Genomic DNA, 15,978 nt, shown 5'->3' with positions numbered 1-15,978 from the left:
ACACCGCCCTTATTGCATTTTGGGCACTTTTGTGGGGGGGGGGGGGGTTGTTCTTCACAAAGCGTCGAAAGGAGGAACAGGTGGAAAGTGATTGGTGGTTTCTTTATTTGTTTTTTTATTAGAAATAATAATAAAATAACAATGAGGTAATGATTTGAAGGGGCTCTATCCACTACACCACTTTATTGTAAAGCGCTCCTATGATTACGTAACATCACATAACACAAAATGTTCTTTTAAGAGCTATATCCACTACACACGGTCTAACACATCTTGCCTTGCCATTATTTGTTAACAGCGGGGGAAAAATATATGTGATTCATTGTAAGTGACGAAGTGGTGCTCTCTTTCTCACATGCATACAAACATAAAAGGAGAGAGAGGGGAGTGCCAACATGATTGCTTTCAACATCATAGTTACATTATTTCTTTTCTTTGTATTTAGATCAAAATTTTCATCTTCCAACGAGAAAGTTTCATACTCGATTCCCCAAACGATCATCCCAAAAGCTGTTTCAGATTCGTTCAAAAACATTCAAAAGGTGGTAAAATGCTCACCAACATGCACTAAAATCCCACCTTCTTTAGCACAAGCATTAGTCCACTACACAACCTCTACCATCACCCCAAAACAAACTATCAAAGAAATATCTATAACTAAAAAGGTTCTAGACAAGAAGTCACCTTGCAACTTTCTTGTTTTTGGGCTAGGCCACGATAGCCTAATGTGGAACTCGCTAAACTTCAAAGGGCGCACAGTGTTCTTAGAAGAAGACGAGGCGTGGATCGAGCAAATCAAGAAAAGGTTTCCCATGTTAGAATCATACCATGTGACCTATGATAGCAAGGTGAACCAAGCCGATAGCCTTATGGAAGCTGGGAAAGGTTCAGAGTGCACCATGGTTGGTGAACCTAAGCACTCAGCATGTCAGTTGGCACTTAAGGGTTTGCCTAGTGATGTTTATGAAACAACGTGGGATTTGATTATGGTGGATGCACCCACAGGGTACTATGATGAGGCGCCAGGGAGAATGAGCGCGATATATACAGCTGGAATGATGGCAAGGAACCGTGAAGAGGGGGAGACTGATGTGTTTGTGCATGATGTGAATAGGGTAGTTGAAGATAAGTTTTCTAATGCATTTTTGTGTGAAGGTTATATGGTGAAACAAGAGGGGAGGTTAAGGCACTTCAGGATTCCTAGTCACAAAGATGACCCTAGCAAGCCCTTTTGTCCTTAAGATTCAATTTCAACAACAATTTGATACTAAGATATTGATTCTTCATATTTTACTTTTGGTTCTTGTTATGAGAATATTGAATTTTTATTTTGTATTGAGCATGCAAAATAAACGGGAAATATGATTAGTGGATTAGATATTTGTGACACCCATATTTTCTCCCGCAAATTAAACACTTATTAGCTACATTACAATAAACAAAATCAATTTGGGGTAATCAAGTCACAAAAAATATAGTGACAACCAAAAACTGTTTTTTGATTGTAAGGATAAAGAAAAGATGAGAAGGGGACCATTGGTCCAATAATCCTCAATCCATTGGTCCAATAAATTGATTTGAAAAGTATCGAAAACGTGATTTCATTAACTTTGCACACAGATAATATGTTAATATATGTGTTATATAATTAACTATTCTGTTCTAAAACATGTGAGTTCCACAACAAATCAAACCATGTCCAAAACAAAGAAAAGACGAATGAGATATGATAATTTAGTTGTGTGGTTGAAACTACGTACCAAAGTTGTGAAACATTGGAAGAAAATGGATTGAATTTGTCTCGCATATGATCGAAAGTCAGATGCACCTTGTGGTGAGGCATAAGTGAGAGCTTTCTACAAATATTGTTTCCTTACACAAAAAGTCGCACACTACGGGTGTGGGTGATGCAAATAACGTGGTGTTTTACACCTTGTACACTAAGCTATGGATCAATGGCAACAAGTTAATACTAAGCTCCTACTAGTATGTATTTAACAATTTTCTGCTGAACTTACGGGTCACCCACAAGGTTTACTAATAAGTTCTTAATCGACCTTGAATCATGATCGCATTAGCCGACTAGCAGCTATTCTCATTCAAGCTATATTAAGGGACATTGATGCAGACCCGGCCCACGGGATTCTTCGAGCCTCCAACCCAACAGAAACTGGGCCTAAACCAGATTCCACAAATAGGTTGTTGGTGAATTGGATTCAGGCTGCACATGGTCCCAACATATGCATAAAGAAAATAAGAGAACCAGTTCACTACGTGCAATTTCATTTTCTTTGTTTATCATTTTTGATATTTGAATTTCATGCATGTTACTTTTTCAACTTTCGGTTCCTAGTTTTATGCCATATCTAGTAGTGGGGATATGGACAGTGAATTTTCATCTAATTCTCTTGTTTTTTTTAAAATATGTTAGTGATTTTAGTGTAATTAGAGATTAACTTGTTGATCAAGTTAAATGTAATATGAATCTAAATAAGTCGTGTGTGGGATGCACACTTATTTGATCTGATTATAAGTTATAATCCTAATGGTACTTAGGGGCGAAGCCCCTAAGTCATGGAGGTTCCAAGGGGACAACACCCCCTTGGCGGGGTTCCGGGGGCATCGCCCCTGGTAGTAGAGTCCAAGGGGCGGCAGTCCCTGGCAGGGTCTAAGGTGCAGCACCCCTGGTTGGCTAGACAATTCATTTAATTAATTTCGTTACAAAATTAATGAAACCAACAGGAGCGTACTCTGACAAATATCATACTCAAGTCTTGCCCAACTAAATCTGAGTTTATCCGGTCAAATTATTTGGGAACCACAAATAATTTTGATCTGATAATGTTTACACGACTCTCAGATATCCAAAGATACTCGTTTGCAGAAATTCTCCAACACATTATGGAAGGAGAAAAAGGGGCAGAGAATTTGCAAAACGTTTACTGATTCACAATTAATTGTGAAACTTTTGTGTCCTGGCTATCTTGATTAGCTTTCGAGATGAGAACAAAGGATCCAGAATTCGTTTTTCTAGTGGTGTAACTGTAACCAGAGTTCAACTTATGTTGCCTAGTGTTTAAAAGGGCAGTGTGACTGTAACCCGATTGAATCCGTTTACTTCTTCATTGACCCAAAGTCCTAACTGATCCAATGTGAATCATAACATCTGGCATCAAAGCCTAAATTCGATCCATCCAGTTCACTTTCGCAAACCCCTGTAAAAACCATGGCTGATCATAGTAGAACCCTTGAACAAACTGTTCAATAACTCCAAGAACAACTTCGTGACTTGACCCTTGCCATGACAGAGCAACGCGGAAACCAGCATACCCCACCCCACTATCACCATAATGAAGATGATTATGAAGACTGCGAAGACCGTTCTAATGTTGGGGATTATAATCCGTATAGAGAAGATCACACGAGCGACATGTTTGTCGAGTGGCTTCGAACAGTGGAACGGGTTTTCAATTATAAACCGTAACTAGAAGACCAGAGGGTGAAGGTCATTGTTCTCAATCTACGTAAGTACGCTTCCACTTGGTGGGAAAATGTTTTCTTCGAGCGGGAAAGACAAGGAAAGAATAAGGTGAGAAATTGGAATAAAATGAAGAAATTACTCAAAGAAAAGTTTCTGCAATATTATCTTCATGACAACTTTGCTAGACTCCATCATTTGAAGCTGGGAACTAGGCCAGGCGAGGAGTACTCACAAGAGTTTGAGTACCTCTTGATGAAGTGTGGGTTAGACGAAGATGATTTTAAAACGTTGGTCCGATATCTAGGTGGTCTCAAGTACAGGATCACAAATGTGGTCGAACTTCAAAATAAACAAGTTTGAACCCTCCCGATCCACCACTACTAAACTTAACTCTACCCAATGTCTTAACCCTAGTCCCAAACCCTCGTCCTCAACCACTCCTAAAACTTTAACCAAACCTTAATCCACATAAGTACCCTCCCAAGCCCATCGTTGTTGTTTCTGATGCCCAGGTTTGGGTCACTCTGTGTCAGAATGTCCCAATACTCGAGCCGTAACCCTAGTAGAATTGGAGACCACCAATAATCCTCCCTATGAAGAGGATCCCAACGAGACTGTAGGAAGTACACTCGATGTATTAGAACTACCTTTCATGAAGGCGAATGCCTGCTGATAAGAAAAGGCCTTAACAATAATTTTGCCTCAAGAGATGTCTCCCAATGAGAATTTTGATGTGGTCTAAATTATATATAAATTCAATATATATTTTCTACACTTTTGAGTAGTTTTGAGTTTGTTTTTATTAAATAATACTTCTAAGTAGCTCATAATTTGAATTTTAAAGGTTTTAAAAGACAATAATCTAAAACCGTGTACTAACTTAAACTTGAGATAAACAAGTGAATAATAATAATAATAATAATAATAATAATAATAAGATGATTCATGATGAGCACATGTTGGAATATTGGCCAAGAAAAGATGTTAGAATTCGTTGTTTATTATTATTATTATTATTATTATTATTATTATTATTATTAATATTAATGTTTTCTTTTTAATCCATTCACCAATTTTGATTTTAATGTATTAGAGTGTAGGCCCACAACAAGTCGGTGGATAAAAGGGGTTTTTCTTTTGAGTAAGACAAACATATGGAGAGATATAAATAGAGAATAACCCTAGAGGAAAAAGGGGTAGTCGGCAGAAGGAAAAAAAAGAGAATATTATTATAGGAGTCTTTGGATAAATTAATATATCTCTTTGGGTTTTGGCACAAGGATTTTCTTTCAAGATCAATGTCCATACAAAAAACAGAAGAGTAACAAGAAACATTATTTTGTGAAGCAATAGGAGTTTTGACGGAAAACCGAGCAAGTTTGGAGCAATATCTGGTTCGTCTATTATTTGGGTTTGAGTTTTAAACATTATATTCAGCTTTCACCATGATATTTAAAGCTACTATTTTTATCATTGTTTATTATATGAGTAGTTAAATTATTTGCACTACCTAGGTTTTGATGAATATTGACATTGTCTAATGGTTTATTTGGTTTTGATTGTTCACGTGACATATTATTATTGAAAGTTTTATTTAATTCGATCTTTGATGTGTTAAAATATATATTGTTTTAATATAATTATTGCTTGTGATTTCGCGTATTACTTTGATTGATTGATTGATTGATTGTGTGTCGTACAGTTAGGGTTATACGTTTAGGTCATAGACTTGGTGTTTTTGATCTTGTCATTGGTTAGTACTACAATAGGAATATTGAGTTCAATTAATTATTAAAATTCAATAGGTTCACCTTTATTGCGATTGAGAGAAAATAAGGAGTCGATATGTCTCGCGTCTTTATTCGGTTATGTTAGAATTGTGCGAGAGCGAGTTTTGGTCTTATTCAGTTTAGTTTTGCGTGCAAATATGTGTCTTAGATCGGGTTAGATACTGTTACCCCCTTTATCCCTATAATTGCTAGTACCAGTTTTAAGCAGGTTTTGTGTCGTTGAGTCCGAGAGGAGATGCGTCATTAGGGTATCTTAATAATCTTTTTCCCGGTGCATTTATTCAATCTTCTTAGATTTGTGAGGGTTAGTTGGTGAGACCAGGAGGTGATGTAGCGAACTTTAAATAAGCGTAAGTTGATTATTTTAAGATCCCGGTGTCGTGTAATTAGGTAATTCCGTTAGCCATTGAACTGTCAGTAGGATCTTGCCTAGGTAGTCGTTTCTCCATATTCGTTAAGAGCTCCGTTAGTGCCGTTAAGTTTTCCAGTTAGTTTCGTTAAGTTAAGTTAGTTTTTAATTAATTAAAATAAAATAAAATAAAATCAATTAAATATTATTAGGTAGGACTTGGATTAGGGTTTATAATCTGGGCCGTTCTCACGTGTCTTCGAGTTCGATATCCGGACTTTCCTTTTTTTTGCTATACGCGACTGGTACACTTGCTGTTTGTGTGAACTAGGATAGGTTGTTTGGTTTTTAAAGCTTAGTCGCGATTTGTATTTAATTTATATTTATATTTTCGCACATCAAGTTTTCGGCATCGTTGCCGGGAACAAAGTTTGAAGCGATTAGAGAACGACTCGAGTTTCGGGACTTACCTGTTTTCTTTTTTACTTGCTTATTTGTTTTTTATTTGTTTTTAGTTTAATTTTAGCCTAGTTAATTTTTAGTTTTTCTTTATAGTCGTATACGTCATACCCGCTCACAAGAAATGCCAAAGCTCAAACGTCTGACGATACTCTGAAAGTCCAGCCAGAGAGAGAGCGTTATGTTTCACAGACAGCTTCTGATTCTTCTTCTTCTTCTTTTGTTTCTTCTGCTTCTTCTAGGGATAGGAACATGGGTGCCAACCGCCTAGGAAAGTAGTAGCTGACTATGGTAGGCCGACTCCGAATCCTCATTCTAGCATTACCTTACCAGACGGTGCCGCCACTGGCAACTGATCCATTCCTACCCACGTCATGCAACTCATCAAGACCGCACTCCAATTCCAAGGGCTAGAGAGCGAAGACCCTTCAAACCACATCGACATGTTTGTTCAAATCTGCGAAACTTTTAATATCGTAAGCTACGGTGGGGGCGGAGAAATTTGGTTGCCGTAAGGCAGTTAAAACCCACCGTAAGGGTTTAGGAAGCCACCGTAAGCTACGGTGGTCGTAGCTTACGGTGGGCGCGTTGCAGAACTTTGTAACTGCCATATATACTTGTATTTTGGACGGCTTTTGACATTATCATCATATCTTTTCATCTAAGAATGACCTAGAGGCGATTTCGGGGTGCCATAGATCAATTGTGAGTTGTGTAATCATTAAACACTTGTTTTTAATTCGTATGATTATTATAATCGAAGGGATGACGAACCGAATCATGCTCGGCTAAATTCCTTTATGTTTTCTCTCGGATAGTAAGGTTTATTTATGATTGTTTGGTTGAATGTTTATACAATTTCTGAGATAATAGTTTGATCTTATTGATTTAATTATTATGGTGTTTATGAATTGATTGATAGATTGTTAGTTTATTGAGTTCATTTTCTAAACCGTCAGTTCTTGGTGTTTTAAGCAATCGAGATTAATCGGGAGAGATTCGGGGTTCGATAAACTAATTGGTTTTTGAGTGATTACCTTGCGTTATATAATCCAAGTACTTGATCTTCAATTATCGCAATCGTTTACATAAACATGAACTTTATTTATTGTTCATCTCTGTTTAAACATTAACTTTGACATTCATAGAAACCTGAAACCAAGGGAATGCATATTTCTCATATTGAATTTAAACTTGTTAAATTGTTTTTAGTTCTTATTGTTAAATCTAACCAAACAACCAAATCATTGAATTTACTTTCTGCATTTAGTTTAATATAGATTAATTACAAAGCTACTTAGTAACACATTTTCCACAAACTCCTTGTGTTCGACACCCGTTTACCGCTATCTAATTAGTTGTATTCGGTTTATTTTTGAGTGAGTCTTCGACTTAAAGTCAATTTTTGGCGCCGCTGCCGAGGAGTAGTGCGCAACGTGTGTTAGCTTTAGTGCTTTTTGTTTGTTATTTTTGGGTTTACGCTTCTAGGTTCTCCAACCGCATCAAACAGCACCATGGATTCACCAATTCCCACTTCGGGTCAACCATTACCATCTACACCTCCACCAATTTCACCTCCACTGATTACTATTACCATACCCATTACATCAAGTGAGTTGAAACCAACTCACACAACCGAACCCCTAAATGCTCAATTCACCTACTCAACTTCATAAACATTGTCACCTATTATTAACCCTTTCCCTACCTTTGATGCATCATCATCAACTCGACAAAACTAACCACCAACCTTTGAACAACCACAATCAAATTACCAATATCAACCACCACCTTTCATGCAATATTTAAGTACACAAGGTGATGGATACGGGTATGGGTTTGACAATGAATTTGAGGGGTATGAAGTGGAAGGTTACTACATGGGAGTTGATGGAAGTCAAAGGGTAAATCCGGGAAGTTTTGTTGTCCAACAAAAAGTTCAACCGCCACCGATTATTCAACAACAACAAGCTCAACCGCCAACAATTATTCAACAACAACAAGCTCCACCACAAGGGCAACAGCAAGATCAACAATTTCAACAAAAAATACCCCAACCGCAGTTTCAACAATTTGCACCTCCAAGACCCGTTTATAGGCAAATGGGTCAACCAAGAGTACCAATGGGGGTACCAAGAAGGCCTGCAAGAGAGATGGTGAGGGGATGGAAGCCCATTTCCGATCGATAATTACTAATAATCCGTCTTCGATGGTTATTCCTCACAATCAACAAGGAAGGACATTCGAGGTGAGAACAAATTCCCTCCAAAGTCTACAAAAGTATAAGGGTCTAGCAATGGAGGAACCTTATTTTCACTTGGAGGTATATGACTCCATTTGCAACACGAAGGTTTTACATCGGATGAAGTTAAGTTGGTCTTATTTCAATTCTCGTTGGAAGACAAGGCAAAGAGATGGTTTTACACTTTGCCTTCAGCATCCATTTATACTTGGGCCGAAATGCAACACAGATTCTTGGAAGAATTCTACACAGCCCAAAAGACCAATGATGCAAGAAGGAGTTTGAGAACCTTCCAACAACAATCGGGTGAGATGTTTCATGAGGCATTTGAGAGGTTTAACATGATGATTAAAAATTGTCCCGATCATGGTATTGATTTACGGGAATTGTTGAATGTGTTTCATGAGGGTTTGAGTATGGAAGATGAATGGGACATGAGATCGATCACAAATGGTACATTTGGTACTAACTATGAACAAGATGATTGGGCATATTTGGAACAAATGGCGGTCACTTTAAGAGAAAGGCTCAAACCGGAAGAAGAGCAAGGTTGGCGATTGGAAGACCACAAGTACAAGCCGTGAAAGAAGGAGGGGTACAAACCACTAAAAAGTAATTGATATTTGTACGAATTGTAACGAGTTGGGTCATGCTTCGGAGGTATGTGCGGGAGGTGAAGTACAAGTAGAAGAGGTGAATGCACTTCAAGGGGGAGGTGGTAGCAATTACAATATGAATTCCAACACTTATCATCCCGAGTTGAGAAACCATCTGAATTTTCGTTATGGAAATCCGGCTACTCAATCCAAGCCGAACTTTCAAGGAAATCAAGGAAATTATGTTCCTCGCCAACAATATAATAACCAAGGTAACTTTTATGACGGGAATAATCAGGGGTTTCAAGGTCAAAGGGGTGGCGGTCAAAGTGGGTCAACGGGTAAAAGTTCATCAAGTGGAAATGAAGTCATGGACATGTTAAAGATGATGCAACAATACATGCAACGGAGAAATCAACTTGATGAAGCTCGAATGCAAAAGGATGAAGTTCGAGATAAGGCCATCCAATCGTTGACCACTCAAATGGGTCAACTTGCAAACGAAGTGTCAGAGTTGAATAAAAACAAGGATCAAATTCCAAGCGACACCAAGGTAAACCCTTCCCATAGCTCATCTCGTAACATTCCTATTAACCATGTTAGTGTGTTAAGAAGTGGCAAAGAGTATAAAATTGATTTGTCACCGGGTGTGGTTGATGGGGAAGTTGAGGATATTACAGGTAATGAAAGTGATGATGAAATTGAAACTAATAAACCCACTAAACATGTCACTTTTGAAAAAACGTTACAAAATCCGGGTCAAACTTCAAATTTAAAAGACAAAAACAAGGAAGTAGAACCAAATGCGGTTCCATTTCCCTCGGATTTAATTGACCCGGGTAAGAACAATATCATTTCTAGAAGAGGTCCTCAAAAGGAAGAGATGTGGGAAGTTTTTAAACAAGTAAAAGTAAATTTACCTTTACTTGAGGAAATTAAGCAAGTACCCGCGTATGCTAAATTTTTGAAAGAATTATGCACCCAAAAGAGGCAACAAAAAGTGCCTAAACGGGTGGATTTAACCGAGCGTGTAAGCGCGGTTTTAAAAGGAGATCTTCCTCCTAAGCTTCAAGATCCGGGAACGCCCTTAATTAATATTCAAGTTGGTGACTTTCAAATGTCTAGGGCGTTACTAGATCTTGAGGTCGAAGTAAGCATTCTTTCAGGGGGTTTATATGACCAATACGATTTTGGTCCTTTAAAATGGGTTGAGACAACGGTTGTGTTAGTCGATTTGTCTCATAAACTCCCCCGAGGGATTGTGCGGGATGTGATAGTAAAAGTTGAAGAATGTTACTATCCGGTTGACTTTTTGGCCTTAAACTACTCATCGGTTGATTCGCCCAACAACAACAAAATGATATTTTGGGTCGACCGTTTTTAAACACCGCTCTTGCTATTATTGATTTTCGATCGGGTACAGTTGATATGGCTTTTGGAAATAGGAAAATGAGGTTAAATGTGTTCACAAACGGATCTAATTCTTTATGTGGTGATGAGTGTTTCATGGCAGATATAGTTGACATGTGTGAACTGCATGATTATGAGGAAGATGCTTTGGAAGCATGTTTGATTTTTCTAAACAGGTACATCTTTGTGCATTGAGGATGGAAGAGAAGTATCAAGAGTTGTTGGTGGTAAAAGAAGGACGACCACCATGGACTCATCAAATTGAAAGTCTACCAGCCGAGATCGATTCGGGTACAAAACCGTCCTTGGAATGTCCACCGAAATTGGAATTGAAAGATTTACCTAGCAACTTGAAGTATGTGTTTTTGGGGGCTAATGTCACACTACCGGTTATTATCGCATCTAATTTGGATGAGTTTCAAGAGGAAGAACTGTTGAAGGTGTTGAAGATAAACAAGGCTGCGGTTGGTTGGACAAATGCCGACTTAAAAGGCATTAGTCCGTCTATACTCATGCACAAAATCATCACCAACGAGAATCCAAAACCGACCCGAGACACTCAAAGAAGGTTAAATCCAAATTTCATAAGAAGGTAATAAAGTGGTTGGATGCGGGAATTATTTATCCCATATCGGATAGTGCAAGGATAAGTCCTAACAGGTGGTACCAAAAAAAGCAGGTATACAGGTAATTAAAGATGAAAGCGGTGAACAAATCACCACCCGGCCGGTAATCGGGTGGCGAGTTTGCATTAATTAAATGCCGCTACATCTAAAGACCATTGTCCATTACCTTTTATTGACCAAATTATTAAAAAATTATCGGGTCAAAAGTATTACTATTTTTTGGATGGGTACTCGGGTTATAACCAAATTGCTATTAACCCATATGACCAACACAAGACCACCTTCACATGTCCGTATGGCACTTTTGCTTTTCGGCGAATGTCGTTCGGATTGTGTAATACCTCGGCCACATTCCAACGTTTTATGGTGAGTATTTTTTTGGATATGGTTGGGCATTCACTTGAGGTATTTATGGATGACTTTTCCATTTTTGGTCCAACTTATGAAACTTGTCTCAACGAATTAGAAAAAGTTTTAAAAATGTGTGTTAAGACAAATTTGGTTTTAAGTTGGGAGAAAAGTCACTTAATGGTGCAAGAGGGTATCGTGTTGGGTCACGTTATTTCATAAAGGGGAATGGAAGTGTACAAGGCAAAGTTTCGGGTAATATCATCTTTACCTCCACCTAAAATCATTAAAGGGGTCAAGGTCATTTTTGTGGCATGCGGGTTTTTATAGAAGATTTATTAAAGACTTTAGTGTGATCACAAAACCTTTATGTTGTTGCTAAAAGATGCTCCTTTTGATTTTACTAATGAGTGTTTGCGAGCATTTAATGTTTTGAAGGAACAGTTGGTGAAAGCTCCCATTTTACAACCACCGGATTGGTCAAAGCCGTTTGAGAATATGTGTTATGCTAGTGATACTACTATCGAAGCGGTTTTGGGTCAACAAATTGATAAAAAGCTGGGGGTAATTTATTATGCAAGTAAAACATTATCTAAATCGCAACTTAATTATACAACCACCGAAAAAGAATTGCTTGCGGTAGTGTATGCTTTGGATAAGTTTCGCTCGTATATATGGGGGAGTAGGGTGATCATTTATTCGAACCATAGTTCGGTTCGATATGTGATGGAGAAGAAGGATGCAAAAGCGCGTTTAATTCGGTGGGTATTGCTTTTGCAAGAGTTTGATTTATAGGTTCGGGGTAAAAAGGGGTGTGAAAATGTAGTGGCGGATCACTTATCCCGAATTCCATTGGAGTGTGTTGATGACCCGATGGAGACGAACGGTTTCCCAACGAACAATTGTTAGCCGTGTCGACCACACCATGGAATACCCATTTTGTGAATTATTTAGCCACGTGGTCTATTCCAAGTCATTGGGTGAAGAAAAGAAGGCAGCGGTTCATGGCCCAAGTGAAACAATATATTTGGGATGAACCAGACTTGTTCAAGATTGGTTCGGATCAAGTGATAAGGAGGTGTATTCCTGATTCCGAGGTATTGGAGGTTTTGACTCATGCACATGCATCAGCGTGTAGGGGTCATTTTAGCGGTCAGAAAACGGGCTATCGGGTACTTTAATGTGAGTTTTATTGGCCCACCATATTCAAAGATGCAAGTGAGTATGCCCGACATTGTATAAATTGCCAAAAGATGGGTAGTATCTCAAAAAGGGATGAAATGTCATTGCAACCGATCTTGGTATTAGAGATTTTTGACGTATGGGGCATTGACTTCATGGGCCCGTTTCCAAACTCAAATGGATTTTTATATATCTTGGCTGCGGTCGATTATGTGTCAAAATGGGTAGAAGCGGTGGCAACAAGAACTAACGACTATTCGGTGGTTTGCAAATTTGTTCAAGCAAACATCTTTGCTCAGTTAGGTATCCCGCGGGTTAGTATTAGTGATGGTGGTCGCATTTCAAGAATTGCAACTTTGGGAAACTTTTAAAAAAGTACAATGTGAATCACTGAATTGCTACTCCTTATCATCCACAAACGAGTGGACAAATTGAAGTGTCAAACCAACAAATTAAAGAAATTTTGATGAAGTTGGTGTGGGTTGATAGAAAGGCTTTGTCATCCAAGTTAGATGATGTGTTGTGGGCATATCGGAACGCCTACAAAACTCCAATTGTTACAACTCCTTATCGGTTAGTATATGGAAAGGGATGTCATTTACCAATGGAGTTGGCACATCGGGCATTTTGGGTGATCAAGAATGTGAATGTGGATTATAAGGAAGCGGGTGAATTGAGAAAGTTGAAATTGAATGAGATTGAGGAAATCCGGGATGAAGCATATAAATGTGCTTCCGCATATAAAGACAAACTAAAAAAGATCCATGATGCAAAGTTGAGAAAAAGGACTTTTGAAGTGGGTCAAAAGTTGTGATTGTACAATTCAAGGTTGAATTTGTTCCCGGGTAAGCTAAAGAGTAAGTGGATGGGTCCATATATCATCACAAGAGGGGGTCAGTTTGGTGATGTGGAGATAGAAGATGTTCAAGACTAAATGAAACAAGTGGTGAATGGTCAAAGACTTAAGCCTTACTTGGAAGGAAAGGACATCAATATGCTCGATGTGGATATGGTGAGTTACTTGTTATGCTCACCGGATGAGGAAACAAATTAAGAGGCTCGGCTATGTTGTATATATTAGTATATGTTAATTTAGTTTTTTATTTAATTTGGTTTTAAAAATTACCGTACTCGTCTTGAAGTATGTTCGACTCAAATATGGGAAATTTTAACAAATTTCCTTACCGTGTTGGGGACAACTCTGATTTTCCAAGGGGGGTAGTGTAATTTTTGGTTTTGTAGGTTTTTCTAGTTGTGTTTTTATATTGATTTAAAAAAACTGAAAAAACCTACAGGTACCACCGTAGCCTATGGTACCCACTGTAAGATACGGTGGGGAATAAAAACCCTACGCTGGTCTTAAACAGCCTTATGGCGGCATCTTTTGGACCTAGGCCACCGTAGCTTATGGTGGACGTTGGTCAGCTGGGTCCCAATATTGTAAAAAAAATCACAATTAATCCCTACCACATAAACGAATTTTACATCTTATTCACCACACATTTTACCATCATCTTCCTCATAATCTCCAAACCTTAAAACCCTAACTCCCACTTCAATCTATCATAACTTTCTCATCCCGTAACCAAATCAATCAATTTTTGGGTCTATCTTGGCTAGAATTTCACAAGGGTTTCAATTATATCATTACATTTGGAAGAATCTCTTGTTTTGGTGGTCGATTTTGGGCTATTTAGTCCAAATATTGTTGAGGTTTTTTGTGGGTTTTGGTTTATTTTTATGCTTTGGTCATCTTCATCTTCTACAACACCAAGGCATGTAATTCATTTTCATTCTTGATGGTGTGTTGCAATGAAATTATAAGTTGTTCATAATTGTTTCTGTATCCACACTTGCTTGAATTGTTGAATAATATGAATAGTGAGTTTCAATGGGTTATGGTTGAAGATGATTAGTATGAATTGAAACATAATTATAGGCAAATTGTTGGTCATATAGTGGACATAATACTAAAAATTTTTGAAAAAATTGTTTGAAAAATTTAATATGTGTCTAATTGGCATCTTCAATCATAATGTTAAACAAGTGTGGGGATGTTTAAGGTTGAAAAGTGAATAACTTGCTCTTTTGTTGTTGTTTGTTGTGTTCAGAATGGGTCGAAAAGAAAAGGAACCGGTTGGGTCATCAAGCAATCCTGCTAAACAACCAAAAAGAAGAAGATTAGTACTTCAAGCGGATATGGAAGAAGAGGAAGAAGATCAAAGAGGTGAAAAGCCAATTTGGAACTTGGGGTCGTTGGCAGACCAACCTCGGGAATGGCAAGCGGAACTATTTCATGAACAACTGAACTCATTAATGCAGCGAAAAGAGGCATTTATTTGTGAAAAATAAGTGAGGAAAGAGGACTTTGGTCTGTTTGGGGTCACTAACAAGTTCCGAGCGTTATGTTGGGAGCGGCCTTGAAGTGTTATGATAGGGAGTCAACTAAATTGTTTGATACAGAGATACAAGAATGGATGACTACCTTAAGACGGGTTACAGGTAATCATCCATCAAAGAATAAGTTAACTGGTATTGTGAACAAGATTGAGGCTGAGATGTCATTCGATAGTTTGAGACGGGTGGCGAAATTTGATAGTAAGCCTAACAACCGGTATACATGCCCGGATTTGGACAATTTTATTTTGCACCTGAGAAGCACCCAATGTGGAACACCATGTTGGATTATTTGCTTTTGCCCGAGACATACGCCCGGAAGTTGTACCGGAAAAATATGAGGATGGAAGCAATGTTGATGTTAACGATAAGCATCCATAACATCATTCCATGTCGGAGTGATAGGATCGAGGTACGGTATCCTGAAGTTCCAATTTTATACAGGATGTTACATGGGTCACCGCTTGTTCCATATTGATTTCTAGTAATGAGTAATATATGGATAAGCTGAAATAGTGTGGATCGAAAGATCATACCACACTGTCGATTAATCACGGCATTGTTAAAGAAATATGGGGCAATTGGTGAAGGTGATAAGGGTTCTTACAAGAGGTTCAAACCATTTGACATTACCCATTTGGGAACCAGTTGGGTATACTCACAATCCGAACAGTACCATAAGTTGAAAAGTGATGGAAGGAGATGGAGAGTATTGAAAGATGATGCAAGACCATTGAATGCGGGTGAAGAGGATGACCCGGAAAGTGAAGATGAAGTAAGTGGTGATGAGGCGTATCAAGATGATCCATATGTATCTCACATGGATGCGGATTAAGCGGGACCGAGTTGGAATGAGAGACAATCGGGTGTGCAGTCGGGTTATGTGGGAAGTGCATTCGACTATGCACAAAGGCCCTATGATTCAAATTGGGCCTATCAAGGGACTATTCAAGAGGTGGTGGAACGACAACGGCCACCTACGTTTGGGAATTGGTCCGAATCTTCCCAAACCTTATTTGATCAACAAACTTTCATGGGTGTAAGTTTGGAAAGGGCATTAAAGCAAAATTATGATCGACACGAGCAATGGAACCAGAC

At 38.3% G+C, this 15,978-nt stretch overlaps 1 pseudogene; it reads left to right on the top strand.

Moving 5' to 3' along the window:
- The first annotated feature begins 395 nt into the window (after window positions 1–395).
- On the top strand, window positions 396–1,267 carry LOC143560664 (glucuronoxylan 4-O-methyltransferase 1 pseudogene; annotated as a pseudogene).
- Window positions 1,268–15,978: the final 14,711 nt, after the last annotated feature.

Source organism: Bidens hawaiensis, unplaced genomic scaffold, assembly GCF_021521415.1.
Source record: "Bidens hawaiensis isolate Kalapana, Puna unplaced genomic scaffold, B.hawaiensis_p1.1 tig00020419_1, whole genome shotgun sequence".
Lineage (NCBI taxonomy): Eukaryota > Viridiplantae > Streptophyta > Magnoliopsida > Asterales > Asteraceae > Bidens > Bidens hawaiensis.
Note: the sequence above shows the minus strand (reverse complement) of the source record. Positions and strands in the feature narration are given on the sequence as shown.